Source organism: Vicugna pacos, chromosome 25 (genome assembly GCF_048564905.1).
Source record: "Vicugna pacos chromosome 25, VicPac4, whole genome shotgun sequence".
In the NCBI taxonomy this organism is placed as follows: domain Eukaryota; kingdom Metazoa; phylum Chordata; class Mammalia; order Artiodactyla; family Camelidae; genus Vicugna; species Vicugna pacos.
The window spans coordinates 34,796,592-34,812,083 of record NC_133011.1 but is presented as its reverse complement, the minus strand read 5'-3'; the positions used below and the strand labels follow the sequence as shown (position 1 = coordinate 34,812,083).

Below are 15,492 nucleotides of genomic sequence, written 5' to 3'. Positions count from 1 at the left end.
ATCTTGTAATAACCTTTAATGAAAAAGAATATGAAAACGAATATATGTATACATATGCATGCCTGGGACATTGTGCTGCACACCAGAAACTGACACATTGTAACTGACTGTACTTCAATTTAAAAAAAATTGTTATCTTTTCCAACAATGACAACCCAGTCATTTTCAAAGTGTCCTGACATCAGGCAAAACAGCCACAGGGGGTTATTTATCCCAAGTCCCCGTGGCTTTCCCTTCCCTTCTCTTGCCTTCTGTGCATACTTTTGTTGCTGGCAAGCTGAACTGGGGCAGATGGATTATACAGCACCCTTTGCTTCCTCCAAAGTCTGAATCCAGTGCAAACTCCAGGCGCCATGTAGTCACACACACTTGCTGTTTTCACACCCTTCCCACCCCGAGCTGAAAATGCTCACGTTCCTCTTCTTCCATGGAATTGTCACGACCCTCCATCAACCTCGAGGCCAGAGATTCCCGGTGCTAACATGTTCCTGAGCCCTGCCATCCGCCCTCACCCACGGGAGCCGGTCCGCCAGGGCTTAGCAGGATGCCCGACCCTTCCACAAAGATGCTGATGAAACCGTCCAGAGCCCAGGTGTATGGACCCCCCAGGACCTGAGTCTCTGGATACAATTTATGAACAACAGACACTAGCCCTGACACCTCTGGATCCAGGCTGGGCAATAGGTAGTAATTATGACTTGTCATAGAGTTTTAACTGGGGCTCAGGACTCTACGCTTCAATTTTTAGGTTGTTTTGGCTGCTCCTTCCCTAGACTCTCCTGCGAACACGAGCCTCATGATGAGCAGGTAGCGAGAGGGTGTGTAGTTTATCGATGTGGTGGTCAAGGCTGAAGACTAGGAAGCCAGCCAGACCGGGGATCAGCTGCAAGCTTGGCTACTTTCTAAGAGCGTGATTTGAGAAGCTGTTTAACCTCTTTGAAACTCGGTCTTCCTTGTCTGTAAAGTGGAGACAGAGCGCCTTCCTGACTGAGCTCTTTCGATGATTAAATGAGGTAAAGAAATACAAGCACCCAGCGAAGTTCCCTGCATGAAGAACCTCAGTGAATAAAACAATTGGTGAGGTTGTAAAGATTCCGTGAGCAGAGGAACACAAAGCGCCCGGGACGTGGCGCGTGAGGAGAAGAAATGGATTCCTCTTCCTGATCCCCGGTGATCTCTCCTGGTGGGGAGTAGAGCGACTTTTCCAACAAGCACCTTCCAGGCAATTTAGCAGTGGGTACCTGGAGCCAAAAGCTTCCCTCGTCGTCAGCCCAGCTGCAACGCTGGAAGACATGGGTCTTAGGAGACGCACCCCCGCCCCGACCAAATAAGGCAAGCACGTGCTGCGGTCACTTACAAGTGCAAAACTTCCTGGAGGAACACAATGACTGACAGAAAGAGAACAGTTCATTAGAGCCAGTGGAATGTCAGGCAGGCGTTAGGAAATGTTCTTATAAAGATGTTACAGACACATGAAAAAAGTACGCCTTTGAGTTCCCAAAGTGAGATGGGGAATTGTAGAGGCTGGTGGCAATAGTGTAAAATTATACAGGCATGTGGACCAGCCAAGAAATGAACCTGCAGGAATGAAAATCACCGTTTTAGGGCGATGAGCTGGAGGCTGACGTGAGGTCTGTTTTCTCCTCTCTTGCAACACGGGCTTTACCGTGGAGAAAGAGAAACAGAATCAGCACCTCCTGCTACTCAAGTTTTGACCTCAGCTTTAGCTAAAGTGATCCGGCCCCCTTGGCTTCTCCTGGAGGGAGCCGGGGGCCTGGGCACCGGGCGATGATAACAGTAATCAGAATGCTCCCCGTCGTAATGACAGCTCTTTGAGACAAATGCTCTTTCTTTAAACAAGGCACAAGCAATCCTCGAAAGATAATGGTCCTCCCTCCCTCTCCTCTCTGCCTCTTCTGGGCCATTTTTGTCACCAAAGCAATCAATTTCAAGCGTTTGTCTGATTACTTCCCTCTCCAGCCGCAGGACACTCAGCTGGCGTCGTGTGTTCTTCTGATAAAGCCCAGATGCTCTAAGGTGGGACTGGGCTCCCACCAGCCCCGGTCCTAAGCTCTCACCCCCAGGCGTTGCCCACGCCGGTCCTTCTGCCCGCAGTTTCCTCCCTCAGAGCTCTTCTCTCAAGTCTCATCTAGAAGCGGAATCCACTGGGGGGCTCTTGCTGACATCCCAGCCGGGCCTCCCGCACCCGACACAAACCCTCCAGCACAGGCACGAAGGCACACACGTGCCCTTCCCAAATGCTCCTGGCCGCCACTGTTTTCACAGCATCTGAGATACATGTGGCCATTAGCTGGGTGGTGGGGCCGTGCATTCTGAAACCTGAAGATAATTTCTTCCCTTGGGTAATTTCTTGAAATTATCTCCTACCTATTGAGCCAGAGGCTTCCATATCTTTAAGGAGGTTTAGGATCGCCAGCATGTCCAGGAGAAAACCGTGGGGATCACGGGCTCCCACAGTGGGTACGAGACCAAGCAGCACAGGGTAGCCCCCAGGCTGTAGGAAAGACTGCCCAACTGCGAGGCGCGGTACTAAATTCCCAGTGGTCCCAGAACAAATTACCACAGAGCCAGTGCCTAAAACAATTCCTGTTTGTTATTTCATAGCTCTTAGAGTCAGAAGCCTGGAGACAGTGTGGCTCAGTGCTCTGCTTTTAAGGGCTTATGTGATGGGATTGATAAACCAGGATACTCTCCTGACCACAAAGTCCAGAACTTTAATTACGTTAACAAAGTCCCTTTTGCCGAGTAAAGTAACATTTTTACAGGTTTGGGGGGTGGGGGCATAGACATCTTTGTGGGCCATTCTGTCTACCACCGGCTGCAAAGGCCAGATGACATTCATGGACCTCATTCCTAAACAACCATGTGGTCACATCAGCCACACACCCCTTTCTACCACCAGTTCCCTCGAAGCAGGGAGCAAGAGGTGGGTGTCATCTGTAGGCCCGAGGCTTCCCTGAGCACTATCCGGGCTAAAGAAGCTGTTAAAATGTTTCTCTGCACTGGGCTCAGCCTTGGTTTGCCAACAGAACTGTACATTTTTTTTTCTTCTGTCCAACAAATGCTGCCTCCTGAGGAAAAAAAATGAAAATACTAGTTAAAAGAAATTAATCAGTTATAATTGGCTGCCTTTAAATCAAGACTTCTTTACCAGGCTTGTTAAGATTTTGTAAAGAATATATGAAATTATGTCAGAAATAGCCTGACACATAGAAAACAGCTATCACTTAAACTTCTAGGAGGATTTCATGGTAAAAAGGTTCACCACGACCCAGAGAAAGAAGAAGGTTTATGAAGGCCCATCCTAGAATAAGAGAGAAGAATCTCAGGGGAAATTCTAGGCGCCATGTTTCTAGAATGTACGTGTGGGGACAATGATGCTGAGAATCCCGTGTGCCCCAGGAGCCTCTGTCACCTCCACTCCCAGGAGGCAGGGAGGCCTGCCTTGGGTTCTCTCTTATTGATCTTGTCTCTTTATCCACTTGGGTCCTTAGAGTAAACCTTTAAACAAAAGTAGGCTCTTATCTTGGAAAATATCAGGAAGAAATTGGGAACCATGTCCCATTCCAACATTCCGGAGCCAGTGTGAGAAGGGAGACGGCCCGCTCACAGCGGGAGCAGGCAGCGGACAGCAGACTTGGCCCCCGGGTCGGAGAAGTACTACGAGACCAATAAAGGCTGGAGGGAGGGGTGGGACGGGGGGAGCGCCCTGGAACCCTGGGTTTAGTCTCCATCTGACCGCGGGCTGGCATAGAGCACGAAACACACCCACTTCCCATGTATCAAAAGAAGACAATCAGACGTACATTCATTCATTTTTGCATCATCACAATTCTGAGTGCTTCCTCGTATCTAGCAGGGTTGGAGCGAGTCCAGGACAGGCACGGGAGTCGCGGGGGTCTGCGGATCCGAGGGAATAAGCAAGACAGAACGCACAGGGTCAGCCCCGAGGAGTTTGAGCTCTGTGTCCAGCAATAAGAAGCGATAAGGACAAACACTAGGATTTGTGACGGTTATTTGTTGAGGTTTTATGTTTACGTATCATTTAATCCTCGCAGGTCCCCTGAGGTAGAAGTGATTATCCCAAGTTACAGAAGAAAAAATTGAGGCTTAGGGAGGCGAGGAAGGATGTGGTAAGTCATTGAGATGGATGAACCGAGCTGGGATGAGACGCAGGTTGTGGGATGCCCAGGTTGAGGCCCTCTGCAGCAGGACGTCCCAGGCTGAGACGCCAGTAGCCTGAACAAGTTCCTCCTTTTCTGTCCTGTAAGGTTTTATCTGTTCCATTTTAGAAGACAGCTTTGGGAAAGATACAACTTAATACACAGAAACAGGTAACAGAAATTGTTCCTGCCTTCGAGGCAACGTAAAATCTTCTGTTTTCAGGGGCATTTTACTCAGAAGATCTCATCTCCTCCTCGTGGCACCTCTGACAGTGGGTGAGGAAATTTCTCAGGGCACCCAGACCCAGACCGGTCTCTGCTGATCAGAAGGAACGAGCTGTAACGTCAGCGGTTAAGTGCTGCTAACGATGCAGACAGATTTCCTTCATGGTCGTTGAAAGATATTTTCAGTTTAGAGCCACATGTCCGTGGTGGACACGCCTCCCTGACCAGTGGTGAGACTCCAGAAACACACAGAGGCCTTCCTTCCCCCTGGTCCCCTCAGTGGCTGGAATAGTGTCTGGGGTGCCGTGGGTGTACAGTAAAACCTGCAACAAACTTGTGAGTGAGTTAGAAAATAAATACCTGAATGAAGAGGAGCCAACCACTCTCAGTTATTTCCAAAAATCACCAAATTTTAGGCAGAGATGTGTACCTCGTCCAGGGATTCTCGAATTTGAAATCTCAGTCGCCCCCTAAGAAAAACAGGACAAGAAAAGTCAGGCTTTGATACTGAAGGTCTTCACTTGAGACAGCTAACACGAACGCAAACGCTGGGGCTGAACTGTTGAAAGAGCTTGGCCCTCAGTTATTCATACACATGACACAGGCACCCCTGTCAGCTTTTCATAAATCTTCATCTAAATAAAAACAGAATTTGAAAACTCTCACAGAACACTCAGTGACTCCAAAAATACATTCCCCCGGCCCAGTGGGTCCATGAACCATGGTGTGTGAAGCACTAGGCGACTGGCTCCCTCAGTTTACAGAGAAACAGAGCCTAAAAGCGGGTGACTTTCCCCAAAGTCACAGAGATTTCATGGCAAAGCGAATTCCAGAGGGCAGGTGTTAGGACTCCCAGTACAGTGCTCTTTGCCAACAAACTGAATGACCAGCAACTTGTCCAACTGTGGGTTCGTGGAGTGCTGTCTGCGGCATCAAATTAAGTGGTGCAAATAATATATTTGGAGAGTAAACCAATAAACACCACCTCACGATTCCTGGCTGGCCACTGGTCCCTGGCTCCAGCTCGGTCATCGGCAAAACCTGGTACGGAGGAAACAGGCTGAGGGTTCTCACCCTCCAGGCAGCGTGGAATCTGCTGAAAACTCATCCCATGTTTCAACTGCAGGGACCGCAGACTCTCAGTTTCCTGGAGGCACTGCGGTTTTTCTCTGTTGGTGAGGGAAAAATGAAGAGTCAGCAAAATTCGTACATTATTTTATATCCAATACATTTAGAATCATTATGTCGACCAATGGAGGCTGAAATACACTTCAGTCTCTACTTTTCTTGCATTTTCAGGATTTGCATGATGCATAGGGACATGGATTTAGGCTCAGAACAACAAAATTCGAGGCACAGACTAATTGGGCAAATGTTTTGCAGTTTGATAGAAAAAGTGGATGAACTGATTCCCAGGTTTCAATAAGAGGAAGGCGCTACAACGAGGGAAAATCCTGGCGTGTTTTTCCTTCTGACAGATTTGCACAAACCACAGCCAAGAGCAGTGGGTTAATCATCAAAGTCAGCACGTGTTTTTGCATTATGTGTAGGAATAGACAGTTGTTGGGGCCACACATTATTAAACAGAAGGGGGCATCCTCACCCTTCTGTGCACCTGCAGCGTATAGACACTGTTCTGCGTAGGAACTGCCTGTGTTCCCTCCTTGGCTGAAAGGTGTTGGGCTGTGCTGTGCTGGCAAAGACGTGGCTCACAACCCAACCCCCGTACATAGAGGGGAGCCACTCCTATGGCAGGTGGCAGGCTGGCCAAGCAGAGGACTTACGCACGGGCTTGTCCGGGGCTACAGCGTGAGTAGCTCTCTGTGCCCGCCCACCACAGTTCTAGAAGTTCACACAGAGGCCTTAGTGGGGCTCAGTCACATGCACCAGCCAGATGGTCTGAACCACACTTGCTATCTCAAGGCTCTGTCCTTGAAAACAGCCCCCACTGTGGGGACGGAGGGCGGAGCGTACATTCCAAGGACAGGAGCGGGTGAGGAGCCCCCATTTGCCCTGGTCCAGCTCTAGGGTCAACCAGCAGTCCTGCCCTCTTAGTGACCTCCTCCAGCAAAGACACAGGATTGGAAGCCCAGAGATGTGGTTTCTCAGGCCAGCTCTGTCAAGTGGCATCACCTCGGGTACACCAGGTGGGACGGGATGATCTCTCAGGTCACTCTCAGTCCCCCATCCAACCATCTTTCCATTCACACCTCCCTCTGCAAAGTCTTATTGTGCTGGACACAGAAGTCCTTGTGGACACTCTTCCACTGTCTTTTTCACAGAGCCCCGCTGCCAGAAGCCTGGCCTCACGTGGACTCCTCTGTCCATCACGGACGGGCCTGGTGCCTGGTCAGGTTCCGCTGCTAGTCGTGCATCCCCGATTCCCGCTGCCCGGTCACCTCTATCGGTGTGTCGGAGGGGAGGGGACTTTCCTCTTCTAGGGAAGAGCGCACATGACTGAGGCAAGATGACTTTACAACTGTCACCGACCAGCACTCCTTATTCCCAGCGGGAAGCAGATGTCGCATTCAACAAGAAGGGAAGGGTTTAATGTCCAAACTCTTACAAAGACACGGACGAGTTAAGGAAACCAGCAGAGGATGATGAAACACTTGGATCCAAGGACAAGAGCGACTGCAGACACAGGAGTGGTGCCACCTGAGGTCTGAGGGGCAGGGGAGGGAACAGCAACGGGGCCTGTGGAGGTGCCAGCAGCCCTGCTGCTACGGGGGAGCACCCCACCCCACACCCGGACAGGAGTGGTAGCCTCAGGCAGGAACGCCCACCGCCAGCTGCAGCCCGGGGCGTATAAACACCCCAAACTCTCTACCCCTCCCCTTTCTCATCTCCTGCTGCTCCCTCAACCTAAAACAGGAGGACAAGAAGTGAGGTTGAAGTGGCCCCTCGGGGTCAGCCTCCCGGGGCACAGAGCAAGGTCACCTGAAGCAGTGGAGAAAAGCCAGCACACGCTTCTTACAGTCATGTTCAAACCGACTTTTCCTCATTTCCGGTAGGTGAAGGATTATCTCAGCACCACAGCTCCTAACACAGCTGATTAAGCCCTCCAAATCCTTCCTCGCCCAATTAACATGGCCACATCTTTGTAAAGCCCTAGAATTCCACTATGTGTTCAGATCGATGTGCCCTGAAAGGGTTCATGGATTAATCTTCTCTATTTTTAATCCTCAAAAAAATGCAAGTATGGCAGAACAAAAGAAAAGAGGCCATGACCCTCATATCTGCATGCAAAATCTATGCCTTGGGGCAATATGGCAAATGAAATCATGTAAAAAGACATTACCAATAATTAGCCTAATTAAGCCCCATGAACCTAAGAGAGGCTGATGAAGCAGCACCGGGAGGCTGGCCGGCGCGGTCCGAGAACGGGAAGAGGTGTGTGCCCAGCCTGCCACAGGGGAGCCCGGGACCCGGGCAAGTCACTTCACCTCTCGCAGCCTTGATTTCCTCACCTGCGCTTAGAAACAGACATAGTGATTCCTCATGAATCCCCAGTGAGACAACAGGTATGAGCGCACTTTAGAAACTGCACCATTTACATGAGGATTTGTTGGCTGTTGACGGATAACTCAACTTCCTGCAACCAGTTGGCAGGTCTGGCAAGTCTCACATCTGTGTCCCGGTTATGCTTCGGAGGGAGGAAAGGTCATTACAAAAATGACCTTACAACATTTCTTTAAAAATTGTAAGGGTTATGCATGATTATCTCAACTTAGTAACAACAGTATTACATTTGGGCATTTGCCTTTTCATAACACTCCATACTTGGTTCTCTGAACAATTCTGGGACGTAGACAGAGCACACTATTTTTTTTCCCATTTGATGGATTAAAAAGCCCAAAGCATAGGTAGTTAAGAGAAGTCAGAGTGGGAGTGCAGATGTCAAAGGGCCTGGATAAATAAATCCATGATGCCGTCTTCACCCAGAGACTGGCATGAAACCGGGTCTCCCGCAGAGGTCAGTGCCACCCTCCCGCCTTCCAGGTGGAAGAACTGACAGCCCCTACCACCGCTCCCCACCATCTGTCAGTCTGACCGTAACTGTACCCCCCGGCTGGTCTGTTACGAGACTTTTAATGACATTACAAATAAGCACATACAGCACGGTTCCTGAAGCACGCAGGTGACAGCCTTAAACACCGCCGGAGTCTGAACTCTTACTTTCCCATAGAGATTCCAGAGAACCTTTCTCGGACCCCTTGGACTGAGGATCCTTGAACATGGCCTGTATTTTATTTTAGACTTACTTCCAAAGATAGTCCTAGCTGTAGCCCCTCTGCTCACGCGAGGGACCCGTATTATATTCTCTCATTAGCGTGGATAGGCTTCATTCACTCACAGTTGCAGGCATTCTGGAAACACTGAATAGCAAAACTCCCAGGTACTGATGGCTTATGAAGTGCCAGCGATTGTGCTCAGTGCCATGTCATCACTGCCTCACTTAATTTACACAAACCTAATGTGTGCGTTGTCATTTCCATTTTAAATGTGTGCAGATGGAACCTTAGTGATATGACATGAATCCATTCATCACTCACTCATCATCCCCTGTCAGCACCACGCTCTCCAGGTGAGCAGGACCTGCCTTCGGGGAGCTCACATTTCAGCCGTTTGTCCTCTCGCCCAGCTCCACACCGCAAGCGGCAGACCCAGGATCACACTTCCGTTCTTTCTGGCTGCTAACCACTGCGCCTTATGACCAGCTGTTCTCCTTGATGATGCAGCACAAGGCGCGGTCCCTCCCTTCGTGTCCCCGCACACGTCTCCAGCCGGGAAGGAGAAAACGTCCAGAGTGACGTCTGCAAGTGACAATCCTGCTGAACGACCACAGGAGTCAGAAATGGTCACTTGCAGAAACTGACACATCGTAACTGACTATACTTCAAAAAAAGGAAGAAAAAATAAACGGCCACTTGTCCAAACATGGGTAGTCACATATTCTGAGAAGAGGATTTGTTTCTACTGATCTTACACATGCAGCTTTTTCCTGACTCTGAGGTGAGGGGAGAGACTCGAGTTTGTACGTCAGCTTTTATTATTTGTTTGTTTGTTTGTTGTTTGTAAGTTCTCTCCCTCTGCTCAGTCACTGGAAGGCAGCATGATGTTGTTCAAAGAGCGTCACTGGGGGCTTCAGGAGCCCGCGTGCAGTCCCAGCGGTGACAAGCATGTCGGTGACAATGACCACGATGGTGTTGACACTACAGTTACGTCCCTGATCAGACCTGGCCTCCTCAGAGACCTTCTTGAGCCTACTATCCAGGTAGGCCATCACTCTCTAATCCCTGATCCTGCGGAATTTTCCACCTTCGTTATCACCACTAACACTGGATCCCACATACATTTTCCAGTTTTGTCTCCTACTAGAATAAAAGCTACGTGGAGCCACAGACTTTGTGTCATTCTCCCTTGTACCCCAGCAGCTAGACTGGCATCTGATATTTGATAGTTAATTAATTCGTGCTTTTTGGGAGTTTACCATCTGCCAGGTATTGTGCCAGGTGTCCCAAGAGCATTATCTTACAGAGCGTAACAACCCGGTAACAAAGCTCCTCGTTCCTACCTCATTTTAAACATTAAGAAACGGAAGCACAGGGAATTCAAGTAACTTGTTCCCGGTCACAAAGTTGCTGAAGGGGCCAGGATTCCGACTTGAGCATTTAACCACTTCTCTGCCCTTCCTTGAACAGATCCATGTGACTCTGGGCAGGTCGCATCACCTCTCTGGGACCCCGATTTCTTATCAGTGAGAAGGAGGGAGGTTGGCTGTGCTTATTTCCAAGCTGCTGGGCTGTTCTAACTCAACTGAATGCCACTGTCTTCCACCGCGTCTCAGTGATCTTCCGAGTGTCTGTAGGCTACGTTTTCTGTAGAAGGTTTCATGGATACCGTGAGGCTTGAGCTGATCCCTGAAGGGGACACAGACAACATCCAAAATAAGAGGGAAAGAGATGCTCACTTCAGGGACATGAGCTGGTGGCAAGAACATGACAACCTGTGGCTGAGGCGCAGGTGCAGAGCCTGAAGCTGGGGGTCATTTCCGGCTCCTACAGGGCAGCTGGGAACCTGTATAGTTCTCTGTTTCTGCATAATTGATCACGCCTCAGCTTGGTGACTTCAAGCAACAACCCATCATGTCTCAGAATTCCATGTGTGGATCCAGCAGTCTCTCTGCTGGTCTTCCCTGGACTCACTTAAAGTGACAGCAACCGGTGGGAGTTCAGCAGAAGCTGGAACCCAAGTTCACTTTGATCCTGTGACATTCAGTGCTGGCTGTCCGTGGGGACCTCCTGGATCTGCTTCCCGGGGCTTCTCATCCTCCGGTTGATGTGCAGTATTACATGAGTTATGGGTGTGCAATATAGTGATTCACAATTTTTGAAAGTTAAACTTCATCTGCAATTATTATAAAGAGCTTGTGCATATTTTTAATCTAAAACAGTATGGAAATAGACCAAGTCACCAAATTCCAATGAGCTAAACAGGAGAGACAAGCAGACCCTCCTACCTGCAGACTTTTTCATCTTGGTTGATGGTAACATCATCTTCCCAGTTGCTCAAGCCAAATCCTTGGAGACGTCCATGAGTTCTCCTCTCACACTCACCATCTACTGCATCAAGAAATCCAGCTCAAAGTTCATCCCCAATCCAGCCACCTCTCCATACCTCAACTGCTACCACCCTGGTTTATGTCACCATCACCTCTTTTCCTGGAGCCCAATCACTCGGGTACCCTCTGAGAACCGTGGAACCCACTTCAGGCATTTTCCCACCAAGAGATGTGGTGATTAGGACATTCATCCATTGATTCTCATCACACAGTTATTGAAGGGCTCTACTCTTTGATGTCACACTCCCTGACATTTCCAGTTTAGGTCTGTACTTTGCTGGGCAAGCTCCCATGATGTCAAACAAAGAAGGAGAGAGATGCAGTTTTCCAGGGCAGCCCTCACAAAGTATCACAAATTGGGTGGCTTAAAACAACAGAATTGTCTCATTCTTCTGGAGGCTTGAAGTCCGACATCAAGATGTTGGCAGGAAATGCTTCTTCTAAAAGCTGTAGAGGATAATCTGTCCTTGTCCCTTCTAGCTTCTGGTATCTGCTGACAATTCGTGGCGTTCCTTGTCTTGTAAAACCATTACTCCAATCTCTGTCTTTACCACCACATGGTTAGGGTCTCCCCGTGTGTCTCTCTCCTCTTCTTATAAGGACATGGGTCATATTAGATCAAGGGCCACTCTATTCCAGCACAATTGTATCTTGACTAATTACATCAGTAATAACCCCATTTCCAAATAAGGTCACCTTCTGAGTACTGGGGGTTAGGATTTCAGCACATCTTCTTAGGAAATACAATTCGCCCCACAACAGATGGGAGGCTGTAAGCACTCTCCACCATGGCTACAGTTATAACTAAGGGGTGAGCACGGAGGACGTAGGGCAAGATTCCAACAGCGACAGGCCATTACCTGGAATGGTAAATCTCAGGATTGCCTGAAGGGTGGGAGGAGAACCAAGGCCAGTCCCAGAAGACAATGATCTACTGTCAAGTCTTCAGCAAGAAGAAGTGAACACGTTTAGCTCGAGAGCTCATTCAGATTGGGATTGGCTGTCGGATAGAAGGGTCATGTCAGCAGATTTAATGGTGGTGACCTACCATTTCTAAGGAATTTACTCATCGCAGGGAACTGAACTGTCGGGGTGGAAGACAGCCACGTGTGGATCTGCATCTCACTCTGGAGGGTACCCAGCTCTAGAGAAAGTTTCAGCATATGAACTAGGTAGGTCAAAAAACACCACTTAAGCTTCACCGCAATTAATCACTTTGGAGGGAAAGCTAGTGACCTAAATGCTGGTGTCTGTGTCTTAATTCCCGTCTGCAGTATCCACGTTAGAAGAACCTTCCAACCCTTGGAAATTCTCTTCCCAAGAGGGTCCTGATGCAGAGCAGATGTTTGCAAATCATTTAGCCTGTCGGTGATGAATTAGTTTTTAATGGCATTCTCGTGTACTTGTTATAAATCATTAAGTGTCCAACAGCCTGTCTCCTCTCTTCACAGACTTGGTCGGCTGGGGTTCCTAAGTAGCAAAAATTCACAGTGATGGGAAGGAGGTTGCCTCGGCCAGTTGAAAACAGCAACCCTCCACTCCCCCTCGCACTTGTCCTTGACATCTGTCCACATCCCTTTTCTCATCTGCCCCCTTCCCTCCCTCCCCCACCTCCACATCTTCCTCTCACCTCCTAGCGGTCCTTGCCCTTTTCTATCTCCTCGACCTTCCCTCCATCCTTTCACAGCCTTCCTCGCAACTCTCTATTACTCTTATCTCTTTCCTCCCTCCACCCTTCCTTCCCTACTTCTCTTTTAACCACCCCGATCTTTCCTTGGCATTAAAAATAAAAGCTGTTCTCTCTCGATAAGCTGAGAGAGAGATTCACATGCTGACACAGTATGATTCTTAACACTGGTAATAAATTCATGGTCAGCTCTTCCTGGAAATGCAGGAAATTAGAGTTGGGGTAGGGGTGGGGAGAGCGAGCAGGAGCAAACCTGGAAGAGAGAAAAACAGCTCAAGTCCGTGCGAGGGCTTGGATAAGCATTAGCTATATGTTATACGTGAGACAGTACGCTAATCATTAAAACCAACAATACAGTATTCTACGTTCCAGAATTTTCTTCCCCTGAAAGGAACAGACGTGCTTTTTGGAGTCACATGAGTAACGGTCTGCACCATGGGTATGCCCCTTACTCACCACGTGACTCTGAGAATTAGGGAAATCTGGAGGCTAAGACACTGTGAATATTCCTACCCATAATGGAAAAGGATCTGAAAGATACCTGTATCTAAATCACTTTGCTGTACACCTGAAACTAACACACCATTATAAATCAACCACACTTCAATTTAAAAAAAAGGAGCTGCTCTCATTATTACATTAAGAACCCTGAGAATCAGTTTCCTCGCATATCAAAGGTGTGCTCATGTGTCATTCAATGAGTTATTGTGAAGATCAAATTAGATAATATATTTATAAAGCTCAACACAATACTTACTAAGCATACAGTAGGTACTCCATTGATACTAGTTTCCTGCCCACCTCCATGAACTGGGCCTGAGGCTACTCTCCAGGGCTTTAAAACTGAACCAGAGATCCTTACACTGATTCAAGTGTTTATTAGGTTATTGAAATGTCAGACAATACACTGTTAAAACCAGAGCTAACGGGAAGAGAGCAAATGCTACAGAACTGCGGAGAAAAACAGCTGAAGGGCAGAAGGAACTTGGATGCTGAGACGACAAACATGCAGATTTCAGCAGAAGCAAAGCATATACAAAGTTGAGAGTAAATTCAAGTCTTTCTTTACTCCAAAGAAAACATAGCTACCTTTTATAAACAGAGGAGAAAGATTTTCATTTTAATCAGTCTCCACTCATTTTTTTGTAAGATAATGGGTTGAACCGTCTCTGCAGACAACAATGACTAACACTTGTTGATTATTTTGAAACAGTGTCATATGCACCCTGCATTACCCACCTGCCCCGGCCCTGTGAGGCGGGCAATTTGATCCTTCCATGTCACAGATGAGAAACGGAGACACTGAGAGCTAATTTCTTGCCCAATACACATAGCTGAAAAAGTAGAATGCTGGTGCATGCTGAGATGGCAGCCTTCAAGATCTTCTGACGCTACTACACAGATGTTTTTATATTATTTGGATTATCTAAATAAACATCTATGTATAAATAAATGTCCATACGTATTTGTGTCTGCATTTATGTATATACCTATACCCACACATATGAGATGCATCAATACACACACATGTAAGACATACGTATGTTGCTTGGGACGAAGACCGGCACACACAAGTGCTGCCCACCAAGTATTTCCAGCTTCCCCTCCTCCAGGCACATGGAGGAGTTGCACTTCCTCTAGGGGTGGTCGTATGACCGGCTCTGGTCAATGACATGCGAGGGACACTCACAGGTCGGTTCCAGATGGAAGCCTTTATAGCTGGCACCTCCTTCAGGATTCCGGCTTTCCTTACACCACTGACAACAAAAGCAACTTAGATAACAGCTGCTCCGTCTGCCTGGGTACCAGAGAGAGGGCAGCACGAGTCAGAGTCCCTGGAGAACCCTGGGTGGACAAGAAGCACGAGGGAGAGACAAGCCCTGGCGGTCGGAAGCGCCGAGGTGCTGGGGCTGTTTGTTGCTGCGCTGAGCCCAGCCTCGCCTGGCCACGCTTCAGCTGCTGCTGCTCCTGCAGGTGTCATTATCAAGCAGCAGCGGTGATGTCGCTGTTAGTGGTGGTGCATCACGCCACCCCCACTGGTGTTTGGGAGCAGAAAGCAGAAATGCCCGGTGCAGGCCTGCAGGACCACGTATACTGAAGGTTCATGATACAAGCCATGAGCTGTGACAGATTGCCTGTACCATGTTCCACTCGGAGACCCCAAATGGCCCCCAGGCAACCCCCGGAGGAGAAGGGAGAAGGGGTGTAGGCAAGGCCGAGACTACTTAATCACACTCATTAACTCCGAGGTAAAAGTTGGGTTTATTGCGTCATAAAACGCAGAAGTACCCCCTTGCCTAACTCCTTAGGAGACGGGCCGGAATGTCATTCTGGGCTTATTTCTCTGGGGAATTAACTGGTTGGATTCCTTCAAAGTTTAATTAAATTGTCACATAACACATAAAATAGCAAATAAAACAGGCTTTTCCAATGTCCTGGTGTTAATTTTATGTCATCAAAATTGTTTAGCTTGTTAGCTGCCTAACTCCGGCTGCCCCAGTTACCAATTAAGGGTTCTACGTGAGTGCTTCTTCCCCATCTAAACACCAGCCCCGGCTGCACTCCTGTTACACTTCTCATTTCCTTGCGGGTTACCACTACCAATTTTTTAATAGGTTCTTGGTCACTTAAGTTTTATGCTGTGCAGTTTTTAATAGCAGAGGAAAACTTGAAAAGTTTGACTCAAGGAAAAAAGTGTCAACAAGCTGAAGTGTTTGTGAGAAGGGACTTGACATTATCAGCTCTAACCTGCTTGTGGTGTAGATGAAGAC

General features: G+C 48.3%; 2 long non-coding RNA genes across 2 annotated transcripts; one reads left to right on the top strand and one right to left on the bottom strand.

The window, feature by feature from the left end:
• Positions 1-2,812: 2,812 nt before the first annotated feature.
• LOC140689168 (uncharacterized) lies at positions 2,813-4,875 on the bottom strand. Its single transcript, XR_012064046.1, has 3 exons — positions 4,770-4,875; positions 3,828-3,921; positions 2,813-3,092 (listed from the first exon to the last, which is right to left on the bottom strand). It is a non-coding gene; the product is annotated as an uncharacterized lncRNA (long non-coding RNA).
• On the top strand, positions 3,432-4,783 carry LOC140689167 (uncharacterized). Its single transcript, XR_012064045.1, has 2 exons — positions 3,432-3,669; positions 4,408-4,783. It is a non-coding gene; the product is annotated as an uncharacterized lncRNA (long non-coding RNA).
• Positions 4,876-15,492: the final 10,617 nt, after the last annotated feature.